This window comes from Lichenostomus cassidix, chromosome 1 (assembly GCF_008360975.1).
Source record: "Lichenostomus cassidix isolate B80296 chromosome 1, HeHo_3.0, whole genome shotgun sequence".
In the NCBI taxonomy this organism is placed as follows: Eukaryota; Metazoa; Chordata; class Aves; order Passeriformes; family Meliphagidae; genus Lichenostomus; species Lichenostomus cassidix.
Genome location: NC_139479.1, coordinates 112186822 through 112203303, shown reverse-complemented (window position 1 = coordinate 112203303; position 16482 = coordinate 112186822). Strand labels below are relative to the sequence as shown.

Genomic DNA, 16482 nt, shown 5'->3' with positions numbered 1-16482 from the left:
ATTTCAGCACCCTGTTCCCCAAGCAGGGATTGCCTACTTACCTCCCCTCAGTTTCAGAGCTCTCTCTTGAGAAAGGAGCACCAACAGGATGCAAAGTGCCAGAATTTCTAAATGAAAGCTCCTCCACAGGTAAGAAAACATATTTTACCACATAATCAATGATAAATGATTGCTCCCTGTGCTAATGACATTTCTGCACCTGGCAAAGACAACTTCTCATTCTGTCCTCTTGGTGCCTCCAGTGCAATACCAAATTTTTCCATGGCTTTATATTCGTGATAACAGCTATCAAAATAGATTATCTCCTCACCTGCCTAAAGGGAATGGCTTTTATATATCACATTTAGGGTTGGGCAAAATACAGAACTTTTCTCCATCAACGTTTTCATTTACTTTTTTGTGGTAGTTTTTCAGTCATTTTTAGCCACTAATAATTATGGATTATCCAAGACAAATCCATCAATAAAGCATTGCAGATAACTCCTCAGTAATGAGAATACATAAATTCCTTGCTCAATAGGTTATGCAATCAGTTCACTGCTTAATAAAAAAACCAAACCTGAAGTACTGCAATCTCTACAACAATTGATTTAGAGTGGCATTTGTTAATGTTGGACGAGATACTTGACTGCAATAAATCCACAAAGCCTCCATGAATCAATGGAATGACACTGAACTGAACTAGACAATAGTCAGTCCACAGTTTTTGTAAATAAATGTTCCTTAGTTATTATGACAATCACTCTAAATGTATTAAAACATTTTTTCTAAAGTTTACATATGTTTATAAAAAATGGCAAAATATCACATCCCTATTTGCAGAACATAAAATAAGAAATGTTTTGCTTACATGGCTGGCATTATTCAGTTTCTCTCTCAGACTTGGCTAGCAATGGATAAGACAACCATGGCTCTGCTGAGCTGATCTGTGGCCCTCTGGTGTCCCAGGCAGGGGACTCTGCCTCCTGTGGCTCCCTGCTGGATTTCCTTCCCAGGGAAACTGTGGTGGAGGAGAGCAGAGGGTCTTCTGCAGAGTCAGAAGGCTGATTCCAGCTGTGGAGCTGAGAAAAGATTCAGGTTTTACAGCTCATGTGTAACCCTCATGCTGTGCTGGACCTTTTGTCCTTCTGCCAGCTCTTGTGCTCAGTGCCACTTGGCTTTGCTGCACTCCTAATGGCCTCATTTTTGGGAATTACGTGGCAATTTTGTTGTAGACTGCACATTTTATGTGTCACACACATTCCAGAGCTGCAAGTATGGACAAATGTCTAATTTCACAAAGATCCAAAACACCTTAAAACCATTAATCTAAGATTAATGGGTGAAGGGTGAGAAAAATGGAATAATTAATGAAGACCCTTTAATTTCTTATGTTTTGTGATTAAAACTTAGAGAGAGATGTTAGGCAGAAGAGCCTGGATTGTTGTCTCTCAGCTTTTTGCCTCTAGAATGAACAACATGGAACAAAAACCTGCCTAAGTAAGAAAAAGCAGAGGTGAATGTTTCATTTTAGCTTTTTTTTTTTTGGCAAACATCCTGGTTTCAGATCTAGTATGCACATCCCCAAATATATCACAGTACACACAGCATAAAAAATTAACAACCTGCTTTCTTTTTTAGCCCTCTGTATTCAGAAGGCTACGAGATTGTCTAGTGTATGTGTGCTTTCAATTAAAATTTCCAATTTCCAGGTCCAGCGCTTTTTCTCCACAAGTAGAGGAGAGAGCCAAAAGCAGGGAGAAAAGCCTCCATGGAGCTGGACTTCTGTACTCATTAGGAGCTGGTTAGCAAGCACCTGCTATTCACCAGCTTAGAAAACAATTTGAAATTCAAGTAAGTCTCAGCAAGAACCTAACAGAGAACATCAGGCAGCCAGGCAGCCAGCCAGGTTCATATGCCTCATCTTTCAAAGATTTTTGCTCTGATGCTCTCCCTCAGCACCACACACCAATTTTTTTTTTTTCCCCCACTGCTTTCCTTTCTATATTTGAAGTGGAAATATGTCAGTGTTTAAAATATCTGCTAACTGGAGATTTTAATGTCCTGTAATGACAAAAATTATTTAGCAAGGTATGACTTAAGAATAAAAGAACATATTAATATGGAAAGAGAAGCTAAATTTCCTCTTCCAAAGAGCAAAGTGTTAGTGAAAAATCTGCTTGGGCCAAATTAGGTTGAAAACCTGGACCACAAGAACTCTGAGCATATAATTTCCAGCTTTTCTCAGGAATTTATTGTACTAACAATGGAAAATTAACTTCAGTTGTGCAGCAATTTGACAGGTGCTTTATGATGAGTGTGATCCATTCAGCATTTCTGACTTAGACTGTGTTATAAACAGTGTGGAGGCATCCTGAAATCCCTGGACACATAAAGCCAAACCTTTTCAGGTTCAGCTGAGCCTTTCAGCATTCCCAGGGGTGATGTGTACAGTTTTAAATCTTTGGACCTCTCACCCTAAACTAAGTGACCTGATCTGCACCTGGAGGTGGGAAAAAGGGTTTCTGTAGTCAGTGTTTGGTTTTCACACCTTTAGGTTTGGCTTAGATATCCTGTGGTTAGGGATGATTTGAAATTTTTAATTTTTAACTCAGAGTTTATCTGCTATAGGGCTTTGTTGGCTCTGGGGTCATAAAGGATAGGAATCCATTTGATTTTCCTGTAGCTGTTTTACCTCAATGCTTTTGGGCAGCCTTTTGGCTTTCACCTTCTTCTGCCACTAAAGAATTGGATGCATAATTCTGTTCATGTGAAATGCAGAAATCAAATTAAAAGAGACCATTAATCACAGCCATGTGAATATCCATTAATGGGAGGGCTAAGGAAATATAAAGAAAACACACACCAGAAGACCAAAAAATCAGATACTCTGAATTTTATGTGTAGATGGAAAGGCAGTGGGAAGTTTTGACTTCAAGATGTGTACTGATGTGGTAAATTAAATTGGTCAGGGTAGCTCCAGGGAGCAAACAATAGTTTTCCTTATGGGTATGTAAAATGTCATATTTTCATTCAAAAATGCTAATACTTTGCTACTCCTCTAGCATTTTGTATGTAGTATTAACTTCAATTTATTGCAGGCAAGGGGGGAAAAAGTGTTTATTTGCTTTATTCAAAAAAGGCATACTACACTCTTTAATATGTGCACAAAATTAAATCCTGTGACTGTATCTAAAGAAACACAGGACTGAAACCTCCTTATTGACTGAACTACTGGAACTGTGCCAAATAATCTGCATTTTTCAGGCCTTTAAGTCCCTTTCTTGATTTTGGAAGCTATTGTGTGTGCAGATGCTCCTGACTGATAATTTTATATACATATATATATATATATATATATATATATCACCTTGTTGGCAATATGTGCAGGACACAGGACTCAATGATCCAAGGAATAGTTTCCACTCCTATATCCTCCAGCATCCAGAAGTACAAAACAGCTGGCAGATGAAGAATGGTATTTATCTGGACAAAAGCCTTAATTTCAGCCAGCCAACCGACAAGAAGAGCTGCAGTTCCACTCACTGATCCAAAGGTTAGAGGTAAAACCCTTGAGTGTTTCACACCCCAAAGTCAGGACGTTCACTTTAAAGGGATTTAAAGACTCTCCTGGTCAGGTGTCGACAGCTACAGCATAAAGACATTATTTCAGCCAGGGATATTTGGAATATAAATAAATAATGTCAAAAAACTCCTTTGCTGTTCACTGGCTTGACACCAATTAGAAGACTTCATCAAGTTTTTTGACGTTACGCTTCAGGGAAGGTGTAGACTGATTAAAAAATTCTTCAGGTGAGTGAGAAATATTAAAGTTCTTGAAAGCCAAGAACTACACAGAAGAGCTAATGAAGGCTAAATATAGGTTAAATTTTAAAGGGCCAGGGAAAGGGAAGTAGGAGAAAATAGCAATTAATACTTCTCAGGTGTATGACAAGTTTTTAAAGAGGCTGTGGATACAACAGGACACATGGATTTTCCTAGCTGCTAGGGAGAATGAAGAAAGGTGAAATCTTGACCATTGCTTTGCCCACAGTGCAGCAATAAGAAGCAGCTCCAGAAGCTCAGTCTTCCCCAGGGCTTCTTGGTGCTGAAAGCAGGGAGCTCAGCTGTGTGAAATCTGATTATTTCAATACCTGCTGGCAGAGGAGGGGAGTAGCTAAGTGTGCCCATCCTGATCCTGCTCTCCCACCTCTCCCAGTCCCCTCTCACCCTGTGCTCTCTCCATGGTGCTGAAACACTTCCCGTTCTGCTGCAGCAACACGAATTTTGCCCCCAAATCCGAACAGAAACCATTCTCAGGACTCTGTGAGAGCCCAGCAGAGGCTCTGCCTCGCCAGGGAAACAGAAGTACATATGTCCCCATGTGTTCACAGGGGACCAGAAGTGCTCTGCGTTCTAACCAAATCAGAGATTTGGGAGGTTTTGCACATTCCTCACAGCAATCTCAAGGAATGATGGAACAACTCACTTCCTCTGCTGTTTCCCAGGCTTTTCTGGCGCCACAGCAACTGCTGCTGTTGAACATTTAACCACCCTACTCTTACAGATCCCAATTTACTGATGCCCTGACAACTTTCCTTTATCTCTCACCCTTTCATCGCTGAAGGTGTGAGACACACAGGAGGAAGTGTGGGGGGAAAACTCAGTCAGCATGGGTTATGAACCCACAGAAGTGCAGAGAGAAAAAGGTGGAAAAACATGCAAATCAGTGAGTTTGACTCCTTGCTGCTAACATACAAGCCAAGCCAGAAGCTCCCTAAACTGGATGAGAGAATATATGTGAGGATTGTGGCTGATTAACTGAAAGGGAAGCATTTAGTGAGGCCTTTAGCTAGTTAGCTTTATTTTGTGAAAACTCCTGCATGTTTTTCAGGCCTATTTTCAGTCCTGCATTCTGGGCATATAATTGTTTGTAGTTTGAACACTTCTAAAGTTTTGAAATGAGTTTCAGCAGACATAAGTTCTTTCCTTGATTCTTTCCCATTCTTTTTGACTAAAAATTTCCTTGCAGACAGCTTAACAAGCCACACACTGGCTTATAAAAAAATTTGCCTCTCTAAGATTCAAATAAGAAGAACACTTGCAAGTAATTTTCATTTTTCCTGTTCTCACATGTACATTTGGAAAGTGGAAGCCCTAGGAAGGTGCTGTGTCTTCTTACCCAGAGAATGCCTGTAAGGTAAAGGTTCTCCAGCCCAAGTTTCATTGAAGTCAGCAAATAAATATCTCAATTTTGCTTTCTCTGGCTGCAATAGTGACATAAATTTCCAGTTTCCAAATTCGTATGGCTCAGGAATGTCTTCTATAGCTCTTCTTCATAGTCTCAAGCTTAAAAAGGAGAGTGGCACTTTTTAAATTCATATAGAATAATGAATGAGAAAAGACTCTTGTCATTCATTTTAACGAAGATGGAGATGGTTAGAGCACATAATTACTAAATTTAATGAAGTAATTACTTTTCAAATTGATTTCTAATTTCCTACCAAAAAAATTCCCATGGTTATTAATGGAACGGGAATAATTAACAGTAACTACAAATTAAAACTACCCATGCTGTGTTGCATACTTTGAGGCACTGGATTATAAATTTGTTGTTTTCTTTGCATGGAAATGGAAATTATTTTGAAAAATCCTCAAATTTCTCATTCCTTTCTGTTGATTCTATCAGTTTACAACAGCAGTTTATTCTGTCTCTTATCCTGAGTTTCAATATTCTCCCTGCTGCCACTCTGGAAAAAGACCTGTGGGCAGCACAACACATCTGGTGACAAGAAACAGTGATGAGAAAAGCAGGGAAAAACATTAGTTCTCAGTAAGGTCAGAAAAGATTGCTGGAAATATTCAAGGATCACAATCACTTCAGTGATGTTTTGTCAAAACTGCCTTAATTCCCTCTGTCAAAGCAGAGCTGTCATATTGAGGATTGTTTTGTTGGAGAGATGTCAGATAGCTCAGGGTATGGCCTGACTTTATGACTTTGCATCTAAAATTTGCAGTTTGGGGAAACAGTTATATCTTCACTTAATGCCAGGGATAGAATTAGGGCAATAAACAAGTTTTTGGGCACACAAGACCCCTGCAGTGACAGGTAAAAAAAAGCTATAGGACTATGACTGTAGATATTGCATAAAGTTGGTCTTTTTTTTCTTATGTTTGTACTTAAAGATAAATAACAGAATATAATAACTAATCAGAGCATTTTAGGCAGCTTTCCTTATCTTGTTGTAAATACCTTTTAGAGCAGGAGAGCACAGGTGCATTTCAAAAGACTGGAAACCAACCAGCCTTGTTCAAAAAGCACCAGGACAACTGACAGAAGCATTTTAAAAGTCAGCACTGAAATGCCTTCCCCAATTCTAGCTACCATAACCACTGCAGACATTTTTGAAATTACAAAAGTAATAGGCATTTATAGAGCTAAAAGGCACCAGATTTTACACTGACATTGTGAAAAGAATATGCCAAGGCAAATGTTTATGATGCAAACCCATTCCTACTCCTATTCAGGCTAGATTTCCTGTTTTGCTATCCCTTAAATTGCTTGCAGCCAAAATCTCTGTGCTTTCCCCTGGCATGTCTGACACTGCTGACCAACCCAGGGAGGCTGATGTGGGACAGCAGATCCTGTGAGTTCTGTTTCTCTCCTGCTCTGGTTGGGCAAGCACAGGGGCAGTGGATTGACAGGATGCCAGCCTGAATTTCCGTGTGAGCTGCATTCCCACCTGGGTGGCTGCCTCTGCTCTGCTCCCTGTCCCAGCAAAGAGATCTTTCTCCCTGTTTCATTTAGAGCTTTTCATAGCACAGGAAAGTGATTCAGGAGCAGCTATTTGTCTGATTATGTTGCTTTGTAATACATAAAATGTCTTCAATACTGAGAGCGCATTTAGTGGACTTAAAATCTGAAGTCCAGACAAAAAGCACTTATTTGTTTTGGTTTTGGTTTTGGTTTGGTCTTCTGTTGGGTTTTTTCGGGGTTTTTTAGGTTTTTTGGGGTTTTTTTTCCTCTCAGGCAGAATCCTATGCCTATGCAAGTTGGGTGCTCTGCAGGACACAACTGTTTCTGTTTTTTCAGGAGGCACCAGGCTTTGTTTCAGCATCCTTAGGATTCTACAGCTTTGTGTTACCTCTCCAGCTTCTGTCTCTGTGAAGACTCAACTTCTCCCACTGGATGATTTATCTTATTTATTTGTCTTATTTATCTTATTTATCAGCCATTTGTGTCCCAGTGTCATTTCGTGGCAGCTGAATTACAGGTTTGAGCCTTATTGTCAAACCATGATACCAAACAGGCCTAGGTTCCCCCAAAATCCTATTCCTCTTCCCACAGAAAGACATCTTCCCCAGTCATGTAAGAATCATCCCAATACCCAGCATGACAGGCTAATATATCAACCTTGGCTTTAGCTTGAAAACTGACTTTTCTTTTAATCTTCAGTGTCAAAATTTAAATAATTCAAAACCAATGGTGTTCTAAGGGCTTGGGCATTAAAAATTAACTCAATACAATTACTATTTTCAAATGTCAATATGTTTTTAAATTATGTAAAAATGCTTATATTTGGCAGTACTGCAAGAAAAAGTGGAATTTTTCTGCACATCTTGATTAGAAAGCAACTCCTTTGAAGCCAAAATCTCCTTTCCATTATTTTTTTTTCCTGACAAGAAGAGTTACTGGGCCAGTTTCCTTCATTAGCTCCAAAGTTGGTATATAATATAATAACAAGTCAACGAATTAAAAATATTCTAATGAATCACTGCAGGGTTACTTGACTGACCACACAGTCCATTCCTCAAATAAATCAATGCAGGGTTAGAAAGTCTTTCAAACTAAATTTTTTTGTGGACTATGGGTAGGAATTCAGGGAAAAGGAAGCCACTAGAAGCCACTGCACTAGAAAAAACAAAATTGCTTTTTGTCAGCAAATCCAATGTTTGATATTGCAGACTTTTGCTTGCTTTTGACCTCAACACAACTATTTTAGGGGAAAAGCACTTGGTCTGTAGTAACCTTAGCAAGGCATGGGAACATCATGACATATATTGTTGGTATTGCAGATTAAAGTAGCTGTAAAGGAGCTGTACTACTGTTTTCTGTACAAATGCATGTCTGCAGAGCAGGGCAAGGAAGCATGAAATTTTGACAATCATCAGTCTCTCAGGTAAGAAGGTAAATATTCAGTAATTTTCCCTTCTTAATTGCAGTTAGCTCCTGTATTTATTTATTTATTCAAGAATGACTCTGGGTGCTTCCTCCAGCCTCTTCCATAAACAAATGGTGGTGTCTTTCCTTTTTCAGAAACTAAGTATGCATTTTGAAAAACTAGGAAAACGTGTCTTAAAAGTAAACCTGTATAAGAGAAAAGATGGTTTGTACCCAAGAATGCTGTTTGGCTTGCAGATCAGCAACATCTCTGAGAAATAAAGGGTGACTAAACCCTTTTGCTTCTCTGCCTTCCTGTGTTAGATTCTGGGTCCCTTTGGAGGCTCCTAACTTCCAAAGCATGGCACAAAACTCCTTGTTTCAATTTTCTGTGGTCAGGAGAGAGTTCCTGTGCTAATTCCTCCTCTGTCCTGGTATTGAGAAGTGCAGAGGAGCCAGAGCCAAGCTGAATCTCCCAGGCATCACTGGTAATTTTCAGCTTTCTTGGTATCGTGATCATTTCCCAAAGGTGGATGGCATCTGCTCTTTTGGAAAGGAGAATGCTCATGGAAAGTGCACATCCAAGGTGGTGGATGTGGGGCAGAAAAAGGAGGAGAGAAATGTACATTTTTTTTACACTAAATGTATATTTTTTATACTGAAATATGTGCTGCTGAAACTGTGTAGGCTTCTTTAGGTTCTATTTCAAAGTGTGGATACAGAATGACTTAAACATGATCAGAATTCAAATAAAGACTGATTTACTATGAAATTTGGACATCCCAACAAACTCGAGGCTCATTCTCAGCGAATTTTACACGTGTTGAGGAAAAACCTTATGTTTCTTTGCCATACAAATTTAGTATTTCATTTTAAAGAAATATAGAAAAGCTTTGTGTGCGTGTATATTGTGGTAATATCTGCAGTTCTTAGGGAACTGCCTGAATTACTCTAATTCTGCTATTTCAGGCAACTTGTTAATGCTGCATGAAAAAAGATTTCTGCAGTTCCATGACATTGGATAGACAGATAACCCTGTGCCTCAGCAAGAGGGAAATTCATGGTCTCAAAATCTCTGAATTTGTCAGTCATCTACCAGGTTACACGAGGGAAATGGCATTTGTAAGAGAATCTTAAAGCAAGGGCTCTTCAGTGATTAATTATTACAGTGCAGATTGTTAGGCTGGATTTGTAATAACTGCAATTTGAAGCCATCTGCTTGACACAGTTTGTCCATCATTAAGCTCTTTCTAAAAATCACGATGCTCTTCAGAATCCACATCAAGTGATAAGCTGATGGGATGGAAGGAAAGCAAAGTGTAATGAAGAGTTAGAGTTGCTCCTCAGCAAGTTCTCTGAGGACACAGAGCTGGGAGGAGTGGTTGGTAGCCCAGAGAGCTCTTCAGAAGGAGCTGGAGAGGTTGGGCAGATGGGCAGAGAGGAATCTGCACGAGAGAAATGCAAGAAGAATTTTGGAAAATGTCAAGGTCAGGTCCTGTGACGTTCCCATGTTGGGACATGTTTGAGTCAGATGTCTTGAACAGCTAATTTGGACTGAATTTAGGGATGACTTGGAAGCCAAACCAAAATTTAACAATTCATAAGCAAGCTGAATGGCATTTCTGTCCTAACTGGAGATCAAAATGAAAAAACAGATTCTTCAGCCTGAACCTTGACAATTGTCTAAATTGAACTATTAAAGCATTTAATTTTCTCTGAAGGCTACTTATCACCCTCTGAAGGAGCTCCCTAAGTCTTTCAGACCAGAACTAAAACAAGCATTTTGAGGATCTCCCAGTGAGTTGAAAAGCATTGATTTCAGGTTTTTTTCAAGAGCTTTCATTCCAGACAGCTGCTTCCAAAGCTCTGTGAGTAGAAGTCTAGTCCAGGATAGCTGCATTTGGTGCACAATGGGCTTTAGTTCCACCCATCAATAATTCCATTGAATCTACTGCCAGAAGTCTGTTGCATAATGACAGAGAGCAATACTGATCTTTATAACTATGAAAGGTGTGCAGTGGTGTTTTCAGATTTGTTCATGGATCTAAAAAGCTGTGCTTTTCACATGAAAATAAAGGTGAAATTCACCCTTATTTCTGTGGACCCACACTGACCATAACACTTAAAGCCATGGTGGTATTAATAAAACATGTGTGATCATTACCTCCTGCCTGATCATGACCCCTTGCAGAAGCAGGATTTTCACACTGAACAGAAAACATAATCTGCACCACATCGTGCCACTCACAGTTTCCAGTTTCTTTACTGTTCCGTTTGAGATGTTTTACTGTGGGGAAGAGTAAGGAAGAAAAAAAAAAATCAGGAGATTACATGATCAGTCCTCCTCCCAGCTGCACTCCAGGTTTGCAGCAGCCACCTCACAGAGTCAGCAGAGACTCCACACTGAGGGAAAAGCAACCAAATAAAACCATAGAAATTAAAAATTAAAAACCAGCAAGCCAAACACTGGGTGAGAGGAGAGCAGGGTGAAATTCTGACCTGGGCATAGCTGGGTGGAGCCAATGCCAGGTGGGATTTGGGCTGCAGACCTGCATGAGAGAGACCAAGCAAAGCTCTGACACCCTGCTGGGGCAAGACCTGCAGCACCTCCACGAATATTTGTGTGGAAATGTCACTGTTCCTGGAACTCACTAGGAAAGCTTTAAAAAATTCTGGCCTGAACCACTGCTGCGTGGTGCTGCTGCCAGCACAGGCTGGCTGGCTCTGTTTTTCATTCTTAATTGGGAAACTCCCTTGGGTGGCAAGTTTGCAAAACCTTTCCTCTCTATAAACCCAGCAAAAAAATGCTTCATAATTCTCCCCTCCTACATCACATAAAAGCAGAGCTGGAGATGCTGCTGGGTTTTATTTTCCATCGCGCTGCACACAGTGAATTTGCCAATTTTTTGTTTTGTGACTTGTTGCATAGGCACAAGTCCTCCTGCTGCCTCTTGGAATCTTTCACTTTTTTTTTTTTTTTTTTTTTTTTTTTAAAGCTATCCTACAGAGAGGCTGCCTGATTGGTACTAAAATATTTCAGGCAGCTGACAATTTGAAGTGCTGTGAGCACAGGTTTCTGGCCAGCATGGAGCACAGGCAGCTGTTCCTCTATTGCTCTTTACTTTGTATTTTGCCTTATTCAAAATGAAATAAACCACTGAAAAGGCTCTGGTTTTCCTTGTGGGCCATTAGGGACAAAAGGTGTGCTGATATCTTGGGACAGTTTCACAGCAGGGGAACAAAAAGAATTTCTCTGCCTCACTGATTTTTAGTAGACTCACCTATAAATATAGGACACACAAGAGCAAAAGGGAGATATTGCAATATGTGGGAATCCATAGCTGCAGCACTGAAAATAGAGTGGCATAGAGTTATTTTGGACTCTTTGTTTTGTTTTGTTTTCATTTTAATGGGGAAATGAATAGGGAATCCAATCTGACACTGCCAGGATGACTGAGCATTACTGTTCTCCCATAATGATGTATTTCATTACCACCCCCAAAAAAGAGTACTTTGTACAACCTAATGCTACATGCTGTCTCTGGATTAAAGTTTTTCTTTTTCCTCTTCTGTTTGGGATTTTATTTGTGTGCCCTCCCACCAACTAATGTTTTCTTCCCTTCAGAAAGTGTCACATGTAATGCTTCAAAGATCCAGTGCTCATTCACACTAAAGTCACTTCAACACTTTTACCCTGCTTTGGTAATAAACGGGATTTGGACCATCACATTTTTCTCCTTAGTGGAAAATTACGGGCAAGGTTGCAAAGATGACAGCATCCAATTTATTGAGTTCCCTTTACAAGGTCCTTGAACAATTCCATTAATACTTTTGTAAGCACAAATAACTTCCAGTGTCATGGTCAGCACATCGAGTTCCTATTAGCTCATGGTAAATATTTTAGCCCCAAAAGGTTTGTTTGATAAGGTTAGGCCCTTAGATGTGCTTAATGATGCATCCATGAGCTCAACATTTGCTTAGATGCACATTCAATTGTGTGTTTAAAGTATTTAAAATTCAGCGCTGGATTAGCACTGAAAGCATTTGCAAACTCAATGTAAATATTATGTATCTGTGCAGATGTAAATGTATGCAAATACATGCAAACATAACATATGAATCACATGAAAATACACATTAATTTTCATGATTAATAATTTAAATAATAATTATATTAATGTTAAAGACAGTCTTCAATAATTAATATATGTATGCTCTAAATGTTCCTTACCTACAGAAGGCTGATTTAATTGGGCCAAATTTTATTCTGTGAATTTTTATTCCAAGTATTTTTTGCCAACAAAAACCCCTTATGGGAGAAAAACGTAAAAATAATTGAAGGGTATTCAGGGTTATGATGGCTGGGGAGATGGAAGTGAAACAGTGCTGATAGGAAAATAACTTTTTTTTTTTTAAAATCAAGTTGTTGCCACAGCTGGTTCTCAAATGCCCTTTTCAGTAATACCTTATTTATCAACTGAAAACCACCTTAAATATTTGTATTTCCAGTATTAGCAAAATTTGCACCTCATAATTGCAGGCAAACTGTGGCAGGTTTTAAACCACATTTCAAAAGACATTTGAGCTGTGATTTGGATTTCTGTTCTTTCAGAGTGACACTTGCCCCCAGGGGAAGGGCCAACATCAAATATGAAATATCACTTCCAGTCCTGCTCAGAACCTTTTGTAAGAAAATCATTCTCATTGTAACCTGATCCTACACATGCAGTCATAACTGAACTTCAAGGAATATACATTTTCTTTACTTTACTCCCAAATTCACTCACCTGGTTATCACTGAAGGCTGTGATGAAGCACTGAGTTGACTGCAGCATCCAATGCCATCTCAGAATATTTTATCTGCAACAGAAAGTCTCTTGAAAGAAACTCTTCTGGCACTTTACAGAGCAAATTAGACTACTTATCACTAAAAGCATTCCATTTAGCAGGAAATACAAATAAATCTTACCCAAAAAAATCAACAGTAAGAATGTGTTTCAAGTAAAGTAAGTGGTGAAGGCTTAGGAAGACATAAAGGTACTTCAACAAGTCCTATTAGAAGAAAACTTGTTCATGCATTAGGAACGTGATTTATAAAAATTTTATTTCTAAAATTCACACTGTGGCACTTCAGGATGTTCCCCAAGGATATGGGTAATTCTATGATCAGTTTTTAAAGCTGATGATTTCCACTCACTCTGACAAATAATTCAGCTTTTCTTTTTTTCTTTCTTTTTTTTTTTGTTGTATTGCCAATAATAGCTCTCTATATAAGTTCACCAGAATCCATCTCAAACAAGATGATTGTATCCTATGAGCCATGAAAAGTTGATATGGGAGAAAGAGACACAGGAGAAAGCATTTTATTTTCTATATTGGCTTGGGATTTTTTTTTTAATAAAGAGGATCACTTATTTCCCAGTATATCAAAGATGAAAATGTGCTCACAGAAAGATGACTCTATAAGTAGAAACTTTTACTTTAGGTTTCAACACTGCCATTTCATTTTAATCTAAAAATCTGCCTTACATTAGGCCAGGAGCCAGAAGAAAACGGCTGATTTTTTATCTTGCCAATACTTTTGTCACAGGCTGTAGATTATTAAAGATTATAGTAATGGCAGAATTGCACAGCACCAGCAACAAGAGATATCACTCACTGTGCATTTCCATGGTTTCACTAAAAGAAGCAAAAGAAGCCATTTTCATTTCAATTAAATTAATTAAAGTAATTTAAATTAAAATGTTAATTACTGAATTGTATCTCTCTTTAAAACAAATAATATTATAATAATATAATATTATACAAGTATTTACAATATTTTGCCCTGAAACAAAGCATCAGGATGAGTGGTGAAACTGCTCTGTTGCCAGACCTGCCTCAGTGTAATTCTGTTTTTATTTCCAAACTACTCATTTGCAAGGGAGAGAGGAAAGAGATGCAGTCATGTTCAAATGTCAGCACAGCAATATGTTGGTGACCCAGCACAGGGTAGGACTAAATTTCATGCTTCCCTGAATTGCAAATAATGTACAGAGCTATCACGCCACTGGTTTAATTCCTATTAAATTGGCAGGTGTTTGACCCAGAAATTTGCCATTTAGCACGTGAAAAAATAAATTCCTTCATTACAGAATCTCATAGGAAAAAAACCTAATTTTTTTCCTATTTATCCCAAACAATCAAGTGGTGCAGAAAGTTATGTTTTAAATGGAGAGTTTTATTGTACTTCTTGTATCTGAGATGGTTTCATTGCAGGACTTGATGCTGCACATTGTAGGTGCTTTATATTGAAAGAGAAATGACATTCCAGGGTTCTGCTTTGGAGGAGGTTTAAAGATTTTTTCCCTGCTTCCCCCTAAAATAATAAACAAACCAACCAAAAAAAAAAAAAATGGATCCTTTCTGAAGAAAAACAGCATCTTACTACTGCTGCAAACTCAATAGTCTGAGCTGGTCCCACCAACATTGAGATAAGTTCACAAAATTTGGTAACATGTGTAAAAATGTGCAGCTTATATTTTGTTTAAGTATCCATAAGCACAGAGCTATGTTTCACACAGAACTCAAATGCATAATGTTCCAAAGGGTTGTGGAATTTTCCCCAGAGCTTCCCTTTTGTGTGGCAAGACCAACAAAATTTAGGTTACCCTTGAGACACCTGATGCTGTTTTGCTCTTAAATATCTCAAAGGGTGGAGACTCCACATTCTCCCTAGGCAACATATTCTGGTTTGTCACTATTTTTACCACTGGCAAGCGTTTTGTTCTTTCTCCTGAATTCCTGAATCTCCCTTGTCACCATTTACTTTTGTTCTGCCTCCCACGGTTTCAGAGAGGCTCTTTTGTCTCCTCTCTAATAGCACCTTTTAGCAGCAGAAAATGAAAATGAATGGGCTGGTTTCTCAGAAGTGCAACAAGTCCCAAACATCCACGCTTCTCCTTGGAGTCAGGGGAATCTCAAAGGGCTTCTGCTGTCTACCTCAAGCCACTTTATTGGATGGCCTAATTAGAGCTTCAGACTTTAGCAATTAAAAGAGTTCATCTAAGCCACTCCTCTGCAGTGGCATAAACCTGCTAACAAAACCCCTGAAAGTTTCAAAGCATCCTTTAGTACCTGTTCAACTCACTGAGTCCCTAAAAGCACCCTGAAACACAGAAACCCTACCGAGATACTTTTAAAAATCCCCATAGAGTTCTCATTCCCTAAGAAACTGAATTAAGGGAGAAGAAAGTTGCCAAAGCTTTGCTGGGAATGTGAAAAACCTGAGAATGGCTGTGGGTCTGTGCAAGGATCAGTCTAAAGCATCATCTTGGCTGTGTCCAGCAGCCAGTGCAGCAAAGCAGTTTAAAGCTGTGCTTCAAAATTACTCACAATGAATTTTATGAATTTAAAATGCAAAACCAAACCCCCTGTTTCTTATCCTTCTTTACTTAACACTGAACAGCAAAGATCAGGAATGGAATCCATTCACTTCATGTCAATGGAAAAGCAATCAGCAAGCAGTAAAACTCCCACAATGACTGCTGCCTCACAGCCTCTTCCCTTTCAACATGGCCACAAATCCTCATGGGTCTGTTTGTCCCAAAACTTTGAGGCAAATGATCATTTTAATGAAGTTTTATCTCCCTTTTGTATTCTCTGAGTGCTCACACGTCTGCCAAGCATCCAGCAAGCTCCCACTTGCTTTGAGCACTCTTTAAATCAAAGATGAGCAACATGATGAGTAGGTGAGAGGTTTTATTTTTATGTTATTTTTGCCTCATGTCAGGCTTGGAAGCAAATTCATACTCCCAAGGGTGTCTCAGGAGGAGTTAGAGGAAGAAAACAAAATATCTACAGTGTTTTACTGGCAATATCCAGGACAAACATAGTTAAGGGGGATATGCCAGTAGTAAAACATGTCACAAATATATGTTAGAGGAGTGGCCACTGCAGGAAGTGCCAGGAGGGTTAATATCTCTGCCACTTTCACCTTTGTTGGATCTTGTCACCAGTGCCATCCTCAGAGCACCTTGGAGTTATTGGGAGCTGCAAATTCAATTAGAGCAATATTTTACAACAAGATCGCATTGTTGTAGGCTGGAGTATTGTAAATTTTTTATTCCACCATAAAACATTCTAAAATTAAGTAATCAAGGCTCAACACTCTAAAATGCATGCTTTCTGCATGTATTTAATTACACCTGGAGTAACACAGATTAAAATTTAGGAGGCAGAAGGGAAGAGTGCCTGCCTGCAGCAATTACATGTGGGATAAAAGCAGTTTAACACCAGTCAAATTTCACATCAATGACTTTGTAAAAACTCATGGAAAACTGCTGGAGCAAGTAGTTAATTCT

The 16482-nt window shown here is 38.9% G+C and overlaps 2 long non-coding RNA genes across 8 annotated transcripts in view; one reads left to right on the top strand and one right to left on the bottom strand.

Annotated features, from left to right (window-relative positions):
- LOC146445582 (uncharacterized) overlaps nucleotides 1-16482 on the bottom strand; it is a 58715-nt gene that overhangs the window by 36858 nt on the left and 5375 nt on the right. For both annotated transcript variants that reach the window (XR_014855473.1, XR_014855475.1), the window contains exons 2-6: nucleotides 12928-13000; nucleotides 11422-11489; nucleotides 10305-10689; nucleotides 851-1061; nucleotides 42-121 (exon numbers count right to left, since the gene is read on the bottom strand). This is a non-coding gene — a long non-coding RNA (uncharacterized LOC146445582). The remainder of the gene's footprint in view (nucleotides 1-41; nucleotides 122-850; nucleotides 1062-10304; nucleotides 10690-11421; nucleotides 11490-12927; nucleotides 13001-16482) is intronic.
- LOC146445583 (uncharacterized) overlaps nucleotides 1-16482 on the top strand; it is a 138300-nt gene that overhangs the window by 116585 nt on the left and 5233 nt on the right. Inside the window, exons 5-9 of one of the 6 annotated variants that reach the window (XR_014855465.1) lie at nucleotides 8-129; nucleotides 1692-1833; nucleotides 3370-3535; nucleotides 8056-8159; nucleotides 12753-13535. This is a non-coding gene — a long non-coding RNA (uncharacterized LOC146445583). Of the gene's footprint in view, nucleotides 1-7; nucleotides 130-1691; nucleotides 1834-3369; nucleotides 3536-8055; nucleotides 8168-12752; nucleotides 15871-16482 lie in introns of those variants that run through there. The other 5 variants (XR_014855468.1, XR_014855464.1, XR_014855470.1 and 2 more) reach the window with 5 other exon arrangements.